The following is a 15,579-nucleotide window of genomic DNA, read 5'->3' as shown; positions in this document are numbered from 1 at the left end:
ATGGAGGTTGTGTAACGGTAGTGTTAGTTCAAATGTATTGGTTGAACCAATCATTCATCACACTATAAAAGGCTTGCCTAGCCTCATCATTCGGATTGCTGGCCATAGGTTGAGAGTCATGGCGCTGTCCCCTTGCGGGAGCAGCGCCACACTCTCCACATCATCGGCTATTGCTCGGTTGGGATCGGGATCCATTGCTATAATAAAACACAAAGTCAAATTGTCGAAATCACCACACTATCAATTCATCATTTAATGGCATGTATAGCTAGACCCCAAACATATCACGGTAGTCCTAGAATCGACTAAACCGTGGCTCGATACCAATAAAATTGTAACACCCGAACCCGAGACCATCGCCGGTTGTCGGACACGAGGGTTAACAAGCCAAATCCACATATTTCACCCACCAATTTGACATTTCCAGACAGGCTGGAAATCTGCGTCACTGTCACCTTAAAAATCATATCTCGAGTTTCAAAACTCGGAAACTGATTCCGTAAATTTTACCTGAATTTAGACTCATATATCCATCCATGAATTTATTTCTAGAATTTTTGGTCGGGCAAATTGGTACAGTTTATTAGTTAAAGTCACCCATGTTACAGGGATCGACTGCTCTGACCTTCGCGCGTTACAAATTGAATATCTCTCTGTACAGGGCTTTAATACTGGTGCTGTTTATTTCTAATGAAACTAGACTCAAAATGGAATCTGTAAATATAAGACATGACTCCTAATTCTTTCTGGATAATTTATAATAAATTTTTAAATTTGCGACAAGGGACCCAGAAACCGTTCTGGCCCTATCTCACAATAGCTTTAATAACTCTTAACATGTAACTCCTATGACCGTTTCGTTTATTCCACATGAAAGTAGACTCATTAAGGTTCATTTACATAATTTATTCGTTATTTAATACCATTCCTACAAATTTTGGTGATTTTTCAAAACCATACCACTGCTGCTGCCAGCATCTGTTTTCAAAGTAACCATTACCTATTTCATGATTTCCACGATTCAAATGGCCCTTTTGCACACATAGCACAAAGTGTGATTATGATTAACCATTCCAATGGCTAATCCTTTCAGACAATTTCATACCCCATAATGATTATCATACAAACTATTATATAATCATACTAAAGCGTATATAAGCCATTTTCGCATGGCTATCCAAGCTTACACAAAACCGAAAGGTACATGACCTTCAACATTAGGGTCGTCCTATACATGCCATTTCAAAGTTCACCCAAAATTATACCAAAATGGAGGCTTTGATAGTGTAGATGACTTGACTTTAATGATCCCGAATCCGATCGCTAACGAGCAAAATCTATAAAACAGAGAGCCAAAGCAGCGGGTAAGCATTTTTATGCTTAGTAAGTATCAAGCAATAAAATCAGCTTTAACTAAGGCATTACATTCACATAGCCAAATGAATCATTTCATTAATACACATTCACATAATCATACTTGCTTCACACTTCATCATTGTATACTTTCACAAGATATCAACCAATTCAATAGCTGAAAATTCGTTAGTCGATTGAGCGAATGTTACTCAAACATATCGACTTTTCCAATGCACATATAAACATACCTTTTCCTTTGGGCTTTTCGAGCGTACTAATTAAATTTATTACAGCAACCAACGCTCACCTTCAGCCCAAGCTTCTTGAATACAACCGGATATAACCACATGTACGAATGCCTTGGTCTTAGCCCGGATAGAACGCTTGCACAAATGCCTTGGTATTAGCCGGATTTAACAACTTGCACGAATGCCTTGGTCTTAGCCGGATGTGGTCACTAGCACAATGGCCTTGGTCTTAACCCGGTATAATTACTAGCATAAATGTCTTGGGACTTAGCCTGGATATCATTCAATTGCTCATGCACACACATACATCAATAATCATTACACATCCATGTTTCATTTTCGTTACTAAGGCTCAAACACAAACATATCACTTGCATAATCGCCTTCGGGACTTAGCCCGGGTATCATTCAAATACTCACACACACATAAATCAATAATCATTACACATCCATATTTCATTTCACATAATTCGAGTAGGGTCATTTCTTGAGGACTTACCTCGGATGTTGTCGAACGGCTTTGACGGCTAATCGATCACTTTTTCCTTCCCCTTATCCAATTGTAGCCCTCTAAGCTCTTGAGCTAATTCAAACAAATTCAATTCATTAAAGTCTCGCTTGCTAGCCTTGGCCGAATACACATATCATTGACTCAACATCACATAACTAAGCACTTTAGTCAATTTTCTTTAATTAAGCACACATTCGGCCTTAGCTCACAACAAGGTAGCCGATTACCTAAGTCAAGAATAGGCATCATTAAGCTTGCCTCTAACCGAACGCATGCACAATAATTCCCCCCATGTGGCCAATTATACTTAGTCATACTTGCACAAAATCAACAATAAATTGCAAGATTTTCACATCATATGTGTACTAGGCCGATTGTACATGCAAATTTCACAACATTCTTCAACAATTTTCTTCTTTAAACAACATATTTATCACTTTCTTCATAATCAAAATATCATGTGCAAATCATATATACACATATAGGTGCAAGGCCGAATTTCAAGGTGCCCATAGCCATCCAAAACACAAATTTTTACTAACATGCAAGAAGCATGAACCATGCTCATGAATGCATCATGGCGAATACATCACAATCATGCCCTTTCAACTTCAATCATGGTTAAACAAAAGAAAACTCAATGTCTTACTCAAGATGGCTACAAGAAATTTCAAGAGTAGAAAATCCATCATTGCATGCATCATTAGCAAGCTTCACATTTAGCATGCAATGGCTTTAACACAATAACAACTTTGGCCAAATACCATTCCCATGGCATAACAAGGATTTGAACCATGGCTAACATGAACATCAAGTTAGCAATTAAAACATGCATGAAACTCATAACACAACCTCATACATACCTTACTCTTGATGCAAGCTTAGCCAAATTTCCTTCTAGATCTCTTCTAAACAAAGAAAATGAAGCAAAAATCCTTCCTTTTCCTTAGTATTTTCGCCAAAGAAGAAAAATAGATGAACAAAATTTTTTCTTTTGCTTCTCTTTCACTCACGCAAAAGGGGGAAAGGATGAGCAAATTTTGATTTTTGTTTCTCTTCCTACATGCTTAATTTTTTATCATTTATCACATCATGCATTAACAAAACATGTCATAACATGTTTTCCTTGCCCATATTCCTTGTCATGGCTGGCCACTATACCATCTTTGGGAAATTTGACATGCAAATCCCTTATTTTTGCATGCATGATCAACTAGTCATCACACATTTCCCCATCATACTTTCAAAGTTTACTACTAGGTCCTTTCTAGTGAAATTCACATTTATAATTCTAAATTGAAACATCAAAATGTCATACACAAATTAACACATATCATAGGCATCAAAATAAATTTTTAAATTATTTTTATGCCTCGGTTTTGTGGTCCCGAAACCACATCCTGACTAGGGTCAATTTTGGGCTGTCACAGCGTCGACCCCGGGTCAATTAAAGTAATGACACTTTTATTAAAAAGAGAAAAGGTACCCGTGATAATATCAGGAGCAGAGGCTTCCTTTCGAGTACGTATCGCATACGTTTTTACCGGGGCTCAAACCTCTGGCTTTGCAGTGTCTTTAGTCGCAACTCGATTGCCACTAGCACTCCCAAGGTATCTCGGAGTTCTACCTTGTGGAATGGGAGTACTCGACTTTGGGGCTACTTCCACTTCTTTTTCCACTCGCTCTGGGCAGTCTCTAAAAAGTGGTCAAGAGAACCACATCTGAAACTTGGGCCGTACTTCATTCGACATTCTCTGAAGTAAAATTTGTTACAACTCTTACACTTCAGCTTTTGATCATCTACACTCCCCACAGTAGTTACCATCGGGGAGGAAGACTGTGACAGCCCTAAATTGACCCTAGTCGGGAAGTGGTTTCGGGACTGCTAAACCGAGTCACCGAAGTATTTGAATGTGATATTTATTGTCTAGAATATGTGAATATGAATGTGTGAAAGTTTTAAGCTTCGATTTAGTCGATTGCATGTGAATTTAGTTAATAGGACTTATGTGAGAAAATTTAGAAATGTGCTAGGCAAATGTAAGTGGCCTATTAATGCATGTTATAAGAATGAAGGGTTTGCATGTCAAATATCCATTTATTATGAGTAGTGGCCGGCCATGGATGGGTCATAGATGATAATATGAATTTCCTATTAGCATTATAGGTTTAGAAAATAAAATAGTGAATTAAGAATGATAAAACATGAGGTGAGTGGGAGGAGAAACCAAAGTTGTCTCCCCCTTACTCCCCATTGCCGTGACTAGAGAAAGAGGAGGGGAAGAATTTCGGTCACTTGAATCCTTAGGAAGGTTAGTATATTGTGTTGAAATTGTGAAATAATTACTTGTTTTAGGTAAATTATCATGGTTCTTGCTTAGCCCATGCAAAAATTTCCACTATTGATGGGTGAATAGAGCCTTCGGCTATGGTTATAAGGGAAGGAATTTTGATTGTTTTACTTGAATCTTGATGATGAATGTATTGAGGAAAGAACTTGGTCTTTCTAAAAATATGAATGGTTAAAGCTCATACTAGTAATAGCGAATTAAAGAATGCTTGATGTCAAGAGTAAATGTTGTTCATGTTATTTGGATGAGAAAGGGTAGTTAGGTGAAGTAGAGTCTAGCAAATGAGCACATATGTGCACTAGTTGCTAAATGAAGAAAAATCGGCTAACAAGGGTGTACTAAGGCGAATATGATTTTGAACATTATTGAGTAATGTATGTGCTTTGAATCGATGGAATGGAGAGGATGCTTTAATTGTGTTATGAACAATTATATGTTAAATTAAGGTTTGCTAAGCTAGCTATTAAGGTGAAGTGCAAATGTTAGTATGTGATTACTAGTGTATATATGGTATTAGCGAGTTTTGAACTTGAAACAAAATGGTATTTAGTCAATACAAGTAACCATATTTGTAGAATGTATTAAGTATATAATTGGCCTCAACATAGACATGCATATTCGCCACATGAGATAGATTGTTGTTGCATGTATTCGGTTAGAGGCAAGCATATTGATGCTTTTATCTTGGCTTAGATAATCGGCTAAAAGAGAGTGTGGGCTAATATGTTGAGTTTGATTCATGATTTCATATATATGTGACTCTAATGTCTAATGTATATATGGGCTAAGTACCTTGAGTTTCTCTTTTTGATGTTCAAATGATTAAATCAATTTATTTGTTAAATTAAGCTCAAGAGCAAAGGGGAACTAAATCCGATAAAGGGAAGGAAAAGTGATCGAGTAGCCGTCGAAATCGTTCGACAACATCCGAGGTAAGTTTTCGAGTAATGGAACTTAGATTATGATTCGATTAGATCATGTTATAAGCAAATCACAATCATGCTCTTGTATGTGGCTATTGAGCCGAAAATGGTAATGCTTGATAAGTGACTTGTGTTTGAATTCTAATTATGAAAATGAAATATAGATGTGTCATGATTTATGGATATGTGCATGAATATTCGGATGATAACCGGGCTAAGTCCCGAAGACATTTGTGCGAGTTACTATAACCGGGCTAAGTCCCGAAGGCATTTGTTCGAGTTACTATAACCGGGCTAAGTCCCGAAGGCATTTGTGCGAGTTACTATAACTGAGCTAAGTCCCAAAGGCATTTGTGCGAGTTGCTATAACCGGGCTAAATCCCGAAGGCATTTGTGCGAGTAGCTATGTCCGGCTAAATCCCGAAGGTACTTGGTTGGGGAATGAGCGATCTTGCTGTAATAATTTCAATTAATACGCTCGTAAAATCCCAATGATGAGGTATGTTTTGTATATGCATTGGAATTGTTGATTCCTTTTAAATATTATTCGCTTAGTCGATTAATAAGCTTCCGGCCTTTGGTTAAGTTGATCCCTTATGTATGAATATAAGGGTTGGAAATGTGAAGTAGGAATGATTTTGAGAATATGTGTATATGAATTATCCGTTTAGTCATATGAATGCTATACTTCAATTGTGCCTAATTTCATTGCTCAAAACTTACTAAGCATTAAATGCTTATTCCGTTCTATAAATCTCTGTTTTATAGATTTTGGTTCGTCAGCTATCAGACTCGGGAGTGTCAAAGTCGAAGTCGCCCACACTATCAAAGCCCTTTTTGTTGTTGGTCATGTACCCTTTGGTTTTGTATAAATTTGGATAGCCATGCGAAAATGGCTTATATATACTTTGAGCATAGCATTATAATCGTTTTGTATGTTGTTCATTGAGAGGTATGGAAATGTTTGGTAACTATTAGCCATAGGAATGGTTAATCATGATCATTTTGGTGCTTTGAATGACAAATTCTAGTTGATTCATGGAAAACCATGAAATAGGTAAAGTTTACCTTAAAAACAGATGCTGACAGTAGCAGTGGTGTGGATTTGAAAAATCACTAAAAATAGTATGAATGGAATTAAATAGTGAATAAATTATGTAATCGAACCTTGATGAATCTGTTTTCATATGAAAGTAACAAAACGATCATATGAGCCGTATTTTATGAGATGCTTAAGTTTTCGTGAAACAGGGCCAGAGCGATTTCTGGATCCCCTAATCCGACTTTGGAAATTCACTATAAATTAACCAGAGATAATTAGAAGTCATGCCCTATATGTACAGATTCCTTTTCGAGTCTAGTTTCTTTAGAAACAAAGGCATAAGTATTGAAGACTTGTACAAGGAGATATCTAAGTCGTAATGCATGAAGGTCAGAGTAGTCGAACCCTGAAATAGGGGAGAATTTAACTAATAAACTGTACTAATTGGCTTGACCAAAAATTCTAGAAAAAAATTTGTAGATGGATATATGAGTCTAGTTTCAGGAAAAATTTACGAAACTGGTTTTCGAGTTTTGGAACTCAAGATATGATTCTTAAGGTGACAGTGACGCAGTTAGCCAGCTTGTCCAGAAATTTTTAAAATGGACTGTGAAAATAAATGAATTAAGTCTGTTAGCACCTCGTGTTCGACTCCGGCAACGGTCTCGGGTACGGGGTGTTACAAAGACTTCTGACTTCATCGCTTAGAGCTTCTCATCCTACACGAATATCCTACCGATGTAGTAGAGTGTTCATGCTGGCTCCTTGCTTTCTTCATGGAAAACGAGAGTGTTTTACCACTGGTCCTCTTGCTCGCAACTCAAGCCTCTCTCTTTTCTTGTTTTCTTTCCTTATTAAGCTCCTCGGCCTTCTTGGCCCGATCAGCCAATGCGGAAAACTCCCATATTTCAAGGATTCCGATCAACAACTTGATTTCTTCATTTAGACCTTTCTCGAAGCGTTTACACATTTTTGGCTTAGTTTGGACCCATTCAGTTGCGTATTGACTTAGCCTTACGAATTCTCTCTCGTATTCCGCTACAGTCTTGTTCCCTTGTTTGAGTTCTAGGAACTTCTTTCGCTTCGAGTCTAAAAACCGTTGGCTAATGTATTTCTTCCTAAACACTGTTTGGAAGAAATCCTAGGTGATAGTTTCCTTTAGCACTACCGAGGATACAGTCTTCCACCAATGGTATGCTGTATCCTTCAAGAGGGACACGGTACACTTCAAGCACTCCTTGGATGTGCACGACAATTCATCTAACACCCGTGTGGTATTCTCGAGCCAGAACTCGGCTCTTTCAGCATCATTCTCAATTTTGGCTCTAAATTCCTCAGCCCTATACTTTCTAAGCTTGTCTACGATGGCCTTACCGATTCTTATCAGTGCCATACCTCGTGACACATCCTCATCATGTTGGTTAAGGGGCGGGGGAGGTCTTGGTATGTTGGGGCGATTCCTCAAATAATCCCCAAACCATTCATCCATCATATCAAAGAAGGCAGCTCGGGCCTCTTCCCAGCCTTCAGATATAAGCCTTCTTCTACTACTAGATATAGCTCGTTGTACGGAAGCTCAAGCATGGCTCTCGGCTCCCTCGGACTCATCTTGTCCTTAATTGGAAGACATTTACTATATTCAAAACAGTTTAAATAGTTAGGAGATGTCACATTATCAGTATTCGAATAATGGCATGTATAGCAAACCTCAATATCTTCTACGGTAGTCTTAGAACCAACTAAATCGTAGCTCTAATACCACTAAATGTAACACCCCTCACTCGTATCCAGTACCGGGATAGCGTTCAAGGCATTACCGGGACTTTACATTTTTAATATACCAAGTCGAGTAACAAAGTTTCACCCAAAATTTAAAATTTTCCAACCATATGCATCTCGTCCCTAATGTAAGCCTTTGAGGCTTAAAACAATACCTATAGGTAGTGCGGGACATAACCAAGAACGTTCGATGAACCTTGGGCATCTTAGGAAATTTTTCTTATTTAGAAATATCACACCCATGTGGGTGGGCAATGTGGTCACACATGCCCGTGTGGCTTAGGACACGCCCATGCCCTTAGTCCATGTGCAACATTGATTTTTCAGCACGGCCTCGGTACACGCCCGTGTGGCCTACCCGTATTCAATACTGTCTTTTAAGCACGGCTAAGGCACACACCCATGTGGCCTGCTCGTGTACTACACTGACCTAAAATTTTAAGTGTAGGGGACACACGACCATAGCACACACCCATGGGAGTGAGTCATGTGTCACACACGGCCTAGACATACTCCTGTGTGTCCAACCATGTGGACCCTAATAGGCTATTTCTCAAGCCTTTTGGTCACCCTTTTTTACTTCTTATGCTTAATGGTCACCAAATACAAAATAAAACATAATTATACCCTTGTAAATGATCTTGATAAAACTTATTGCATGGAGACTTCATATCATTGGTGTCATACATGCAAGGTTATTTCCCATATAGTATTTATGGGTTTCCATATTATTGTAACTCATTCAAAATTTGGTCGTTTTGGTAACTCATCGCCAATAATAGCAACCCATCATATAAGAGTATAAACATGCATAGAATTGTAGGTCATAGCCTACTTCAAAATAAGCCAATTCTCATGTCCATATACAAAACGATAGATATACCTTTACATGCCTTCATTTGGAAAATCAAATGTCACATATAACAAAATACTCAAAACCCTATACATGCCATTGAACAAAATAGAAATGTCTTTATACCAAAGTCGGGCTAGATGATAGTGTGCTGACTCTCCTACCGTCTTCTAATCCTTACAAGTCCTTGAGCTCTGAAAAATAGGGAAAAGAGAGGGGTTAGGATTTACATGGTTAGTATGCTCGAATAACCGGAAGGTAAACTTACCAAGTAATTAGTATACATCCATAATAGATAAAGAAACCAACAAGTATGACATGGTTCCCTATCACATGCACTCAACCAAAGAGTTAGTCACATGACAATGTTCCATATAAATTATCGTAGATGAGCTCTTCATTTAACAATTCATTTTGTACACGTATTTCATGTTAATCCCGTTGAGTGTTTAGAAAATGTCGATGGAATATTCATTAACTGTCAATTTATAAGGATGATTATATCAGGTGTCCACTCCTGTGAACCTCACATCTTATGGCAGGATTACCAGTCTGGGCTAAATCCCCCATATCGTAATCTCATAAGGTGATGTTGAGATTACCAGTCTAGGCTAAATCCCTTATTTTAACAAACACCTTTACTGAGCTCGGATCTGAATTACTAGTCCAGGCTAAATTCAGACCCTGATCGGATTACTCGTCCGGGCTAAATCAATAATGCACATGCTTCGGGAGGTTCAATCATCCAAAGGAACGCCCGTCTGGGCTAGATCCTTTTTATAATTGAGATCAACGGATTACCCGTTTGGGCTAAACCCTTACTGCAACACATGCAGGATCTTAATTCACATGTCAATCATGTTTATCCATCGAATTCCCTTTTAACCTCAACCGAGACATTTTCAACAAATCATTATCAAAGATACATTTCATGTATTTCTATGCCATCAACCAATGTAAACATCATATATTCATAAATCATGTAATTAGGCATATTAGGAGTTCACCTTAAGTTATCCGAACTTACTTGGCAATCGTTTTAGAGCGGTGTTTTGGTTATTCCGAAACCTTTCGTTTTCCTCGATTGGCCTTCGAAATTTGTTCCTCGGGGTCTATAATAGCAAAATTTAATCACTAACACTCTACATTATACATTTCAAGTCTAAATTCCACCCCCGTTCCACATGACCGTTTTGCCCCTAACCTTTCATGTTTTTATGATTTAGTCCCTAAGCTCGTATAATGAAACACATGAAATTTCTATCTTACCCTAGCCTAACCGAACACTTTTCCATCTTATGACAGCCCACATTTCCCATTATTTTCTCATTTCTACCACACATTTTACAACTTTTGCAAAATAGTCCATATAAGGGTTTTTCATGAAAATCACCTAGGAAATGATGTTTAACACACATTTATCTTTAATTTTCCTCCATAATCCATCATAATACAAGTAACCCATGCATGGGTAAATTTTTAAACATGAACCCTTGCATGAAATATGGGTAGAAATGGAGAGAGCAAGCTACCGGGATTTCAAAAATACAAAGAGTATTAAAAACGGGGCTTGGGAGCACTTATTATTGAGCTTGAAATGTGGAAAACCCTAGCTTATGGAGCTCTGGGAATTTCTGCAGCTATGGGGAAGAATATGGCTGATTTTGGCTTTCTTTTTCCCATTTTATTTTATTAAAATGCCAAATGACCAAAATGCCCTCAAGCCATTTTCTTTAAAATTTCATCTATGTAAGCCCATTTTTGTCCAAAAACTTAGAAATTGGGAAAATTTCTCTCCAAGACCTTTTAATTTATAATCTAAAGCAATTTCATGCAAATTACCTCTAGAATTTAAGTTTTGAAATTTATTCAATTTAGTCCCTAATTTCCAATTGGACACGTTACTCAAAGAATTTCTTCATGAAAATTTAACACATGCATATTCTAATATTCTAGGCCTCATAACAATCATAAAATAAATATTTTGATGTCAAATTTGTGGTTCTGAAACCATTATTCTGACTAGGCCCTATTTTGGGATGTTACACCTACAAGAGAACCCCTGTATGTGAACCCACATATGTGCGAACCCTTATGAATGAGAACCCTAGGTGCGAGCTGTAACACCCCCTACCCGTATCCGTCGCCAGAATAAGGTACAAGGCATTACTGGAGTTTACAGAACCATTTTTCATTAAACCGAGTTATTTTACTATTCATGTTCCGAACGTAATTATAATGTTCCTCTATTGGGCTTTCGAAGCCAAAAACATACATTACAAACGATTTGGGACTAAATCGAGATCATAAGGAATTTTTCACATAATTCCAAAATTTCTTTTTATATGAACTCAATAGAACACCTTTACAGATATCTAACCTTCCCTGCAATTTTAAACCTAGACCAATCCAAATCAGCCAATCCAATTCAACATATTTTCAAGATAGATTCATGCATATCCATAAGATAACCTCATCACATAACAAAACCAAGATTTGTTAGCCATACCAATGGCTAACTTTACTGTAACACCCCTAACTCGTGACCGTCGCCGGTGTCGGACACGAGGGGTTAACGGCCAAATCCTCTCAAGGTACCAACCAATTTGACATTTCCAGTCAGGCTGGAAAACTGCATCACCGTCGCCTTAAAAATCATATCTCGAGTTTCAAAACTCAGAAACTAGTTTCATAAATTTTCCCTGAATTTAGACTCACATACCCATCCATGGATTTATTTCTAGAATTTTTGGTCGGGCCAATTGGTACAGTTTATTAGTTAAAGTCACCCATGTTACAGGGATCGTCTGCTCTGACCTTCGCGCGTTACAACTTGAATATCTCTCTGTACAGGGCTTTAATACTGGTGCCGTTTGTTTCTAATGAAACTATACTCAAAATGGAATCTGTACATATAAGGCATGACTCCTAATTCTTTCTGGATAATTTATGGTAAATTTTCAAAGTCGCGACAGGGGACCCAGAAACTGTTCTGGCCCTGTCTCACGAGAACTTTAATATTTCTCAGTATACTGCTCATATGGTCGTTTCGTTTCGTCCATATAAAAATAGATTCATCAAGGTTCAATTTCATAATTTACTCACTATTTAATTATACTTATACTATTTTTAGTGATTTTTCAATCTCATCTCACTGCTGCTGTCCGCAACAGTTACTGCAGTAGACTATGCCAATTTCATGAATCTTTCCTTGGCCTTAATCATCCATCATACATGACACAAATTATGGCCACCTTATCAAAATCAGAGTTTCTAAGACTCGTGGCTATAGGTTCTAGCATCCCACTCGACGACCCCATAGGCCATTTTCACATGGCGTAAAGTTTACAACCCACAATTCGACAAAATATAATAGCCTATACATGCCAAATGTTCTTCAACAACGAAAACAATACCACAAGATTTCAGCGGTGTGATGACTTCAACGACGGTCCCGATCACGCAAACAATAAGAGTCCGAGAGACCTAAAATGGGTGACAAGAAAACACCGAGTGAGTTTACAACTCGAGAAGTCATAAGCATTCATCAATCCATCGATAAAGTTACTACAACATGTACAACAAACGAGGCTAGGTACTCATCCATATCGAATCTATACCATAATACCTCGGACCTTTCGGTCCAATCTCGTACCAAGTCATACATCCACATTTCATATTCTACACAACAAGATAATCGAAGCATTTTTACACATTAACTCATTTTCCAGCACAACCATACAATTTCAATCATCACATAGATTTAAGGCTTACCAAATTCAATCCCCAAGCATGAACGAATTCTCTATTCGTCATGAGCTCGAGGTACTTACCCGATCCGCTGTCCATACTCAATTCAATGGAGACACACCCTCCATATATATAGCTTACGCACACACAGTGCTTACTACTCGATTTCGCACACTTAGTGCCACGCAAATTTAAGCCCGCACACATAGTGCCATACCCTTGAGCTCGCACACCCAGTGCCGTATTTTTCCAGCATGCACACTTAGTGTCATATATTTCCAGCACGCACACTTAGTGCCATATATTTCCAGCACGCACACTTAGTGCCATATATTTCCAGCACGCACACTTAGTGCCAATCTCGTCACCATACACACGTGTTGCCCAAGACACATAGTGCCGAAAGCAAACTTTCTACACATTCCACTATTTCTTTTACATTCAACAATTATCCTCATTCCATACACATACAATTTCATTTATACATATATAGCATTCCATTAAACACAATTGCATAGATTTTCCAATCATTTAAGCAATATCAAACATATGTGCTTAATGACTTACCTTGTTTGGGGTAGAACGGTTCCAAATCGGCTACTCGTTTGCTTTCTCCTTTCCTTTGTCCAATCTAGTTCCCTTTGCTCTTGAGCTAAATCAAACAATTTACCTCTCCATCAAACACAAACATACGGCATTCACATGCATTATTATGGTTATTGCGAATACTTAACACAACTAAGCTGAAAATTTACTCAATCTCATCTTAATTTATTGCTACTTATTTGTCAAAGTTTCCAATACAAGGTATTTAACACCTATGCCCATTTATACCCCATATGGCGAATGCTTCATTCCTTACCCAATTAACCATCCAACAATTTTTTCAGCCTCATTACCACCCTTTTCATGTCTAATTCTTTAAATACTCTCAAGCTCATTCACAAGTACTATTATACTTCTCATTAAGAATTAATCATTTTGCAACATAAATTCTATAGCATGGCCGAATACTCATGCACACACACACATAACAACAAGAACTCAATGGCACAAAATTTCCTTTTGTTAAACATTCGAACTCACTCATCTCCATGCTTTCATCACAACAACATTAAAACACTCACCAAGGAAGACAACATGCATGGCGAATGTTCTAGTCACCTCAAAATCACAATTTCTAACATGGGTCACCTTATTTATGGCTTAGAAACCACATGGTTGCTCTCTTTTTCTCCCTCAGAATCGGCCAAGAAGAATCAAGAACAAGGACTTGTTTCTTTCACCCATTTCTAATTATTCCTTACATCATAAAGGCAACAACCATCTCCCTTAAACATCCTCCATGGCCGAACACTTGTATTACTACCACCTTCAAATTTTTTTTTGACATGAGCAAGTAAAGGACTTAGTAACTAGCTTCATACATGCAAAGATTTCAAAGACTAACATGGATTCCATACCTTAGTTCAAGCTCAAGTGACCGAATGCTAAGTCTTCCCTTTTCTTCTTGAAGGATCGGCTAAGCTAGGAGGAAGATGAACCAAACTTCTCTTTTTTTTTTCTTTGCTCAATACACGGCAATGGGGAGGGGGCAACCACACATACCCCTTTTTTTTTTCTTCCTACTAACACCAATATAATAACCATTCTAACATCATCCATTAGCAAGACATGTTGGGAACATGTTTCCCTTGCCCATAATTTGTCATGGCCGCCATCCACCTTAGGAAATGGGATAATTGACATGCAACTCCATTTATTTCACTTCATGCATTATTAGGCCACTTCAACATTTGCCTATCTCATTTCTAAGTTTTCTCACACAAGTCCTTTCTAGTGAAATTCACCTTTATAACACTAAATCAATCATCATAAAATGTCATACATGAGCACACACATATTATAGGCATCAAAATAAATTTTAATTATTTTTATGCCTCGGTTTTGTGGTTCAAACCACATTCCGACTAGGGTCAATTTTGGGTGTCACAACTCTCCCCACTTAAGAAATTTTCGTCCCAGAAAATCTTACCGTAAATAGGTTTGGATATCGCTCTTTCATAGAGTTCTCGGTCTCCCAAGTAGCTTCTTCTATCCGTGCTTGAGCCATAACACTTTCACTAGCGGAACACGCTTGTTTCGCAACTCTTTCACTTCTCTTGATAGAATACGAATCGGTTCTTCCTCATAACTCATATTGCTTGAATTTCAATTTCGATGGACTAATCACGTGCGATGGATCGGATCTATAGCGTCGAAGCATCGAAGCGTGAAAGACATCGTGAACCTTTTCGAGTTCGGGGCAAAATCAAACGATATGCCTTGGACCGACTCGCCGGATATCTCATATGGCCCAACGAACCTCGGGCTCAACTTGCCCTTACGGCCGAATCGAGTATCTTTTTCCAAGGCGATACCTTGAGGAACACTTTATCACCCACGATACTCGATATCCTTACGCTTCAGATCCGCGTACGACTTCTGACGATCGGAGGCTATCTTCGACTTTCACGGATTACTTTCACTTTTTGTTCAGCATCTCTAATCAAATCCACCGAAAATCTTGCTTTCACCAAGCTCACCAAAACAATGGTGTACGGCATTTACGACCGTACAAAGCCTCGTAGGGTGCCATCTTAATACTTGATTGAAAGCTGTTGTCGTAAGCGAATTCAATCAACGGCAAATATCTTTCCCATGAACCACTAAACTCAAGGATGCAACATCTCAACATATCCTCCAGGATTTGAATTATCTGTTCAG

Source organism: Gossypium arboreum, chromosome 4 (assembly GCF_025698485.1).
Source record: "Gossypium arboreum isolate Shixiya-1 chromosome 4, ASM2569848v2, whole genome shotgun sequence".
Classification (NCBI taxonomy): domain Eukaryota; kingdom Viridiplantae; phylum Streptophyta; class Magnoliopsida; order Malvales; family Malvaceae; genus Gossypium; species Gossypium arboreum.
The sequence above is the reverse complement of the archived record's forward strand: the minus strand, read 5'-3'. Positions refer to the sequence as shown.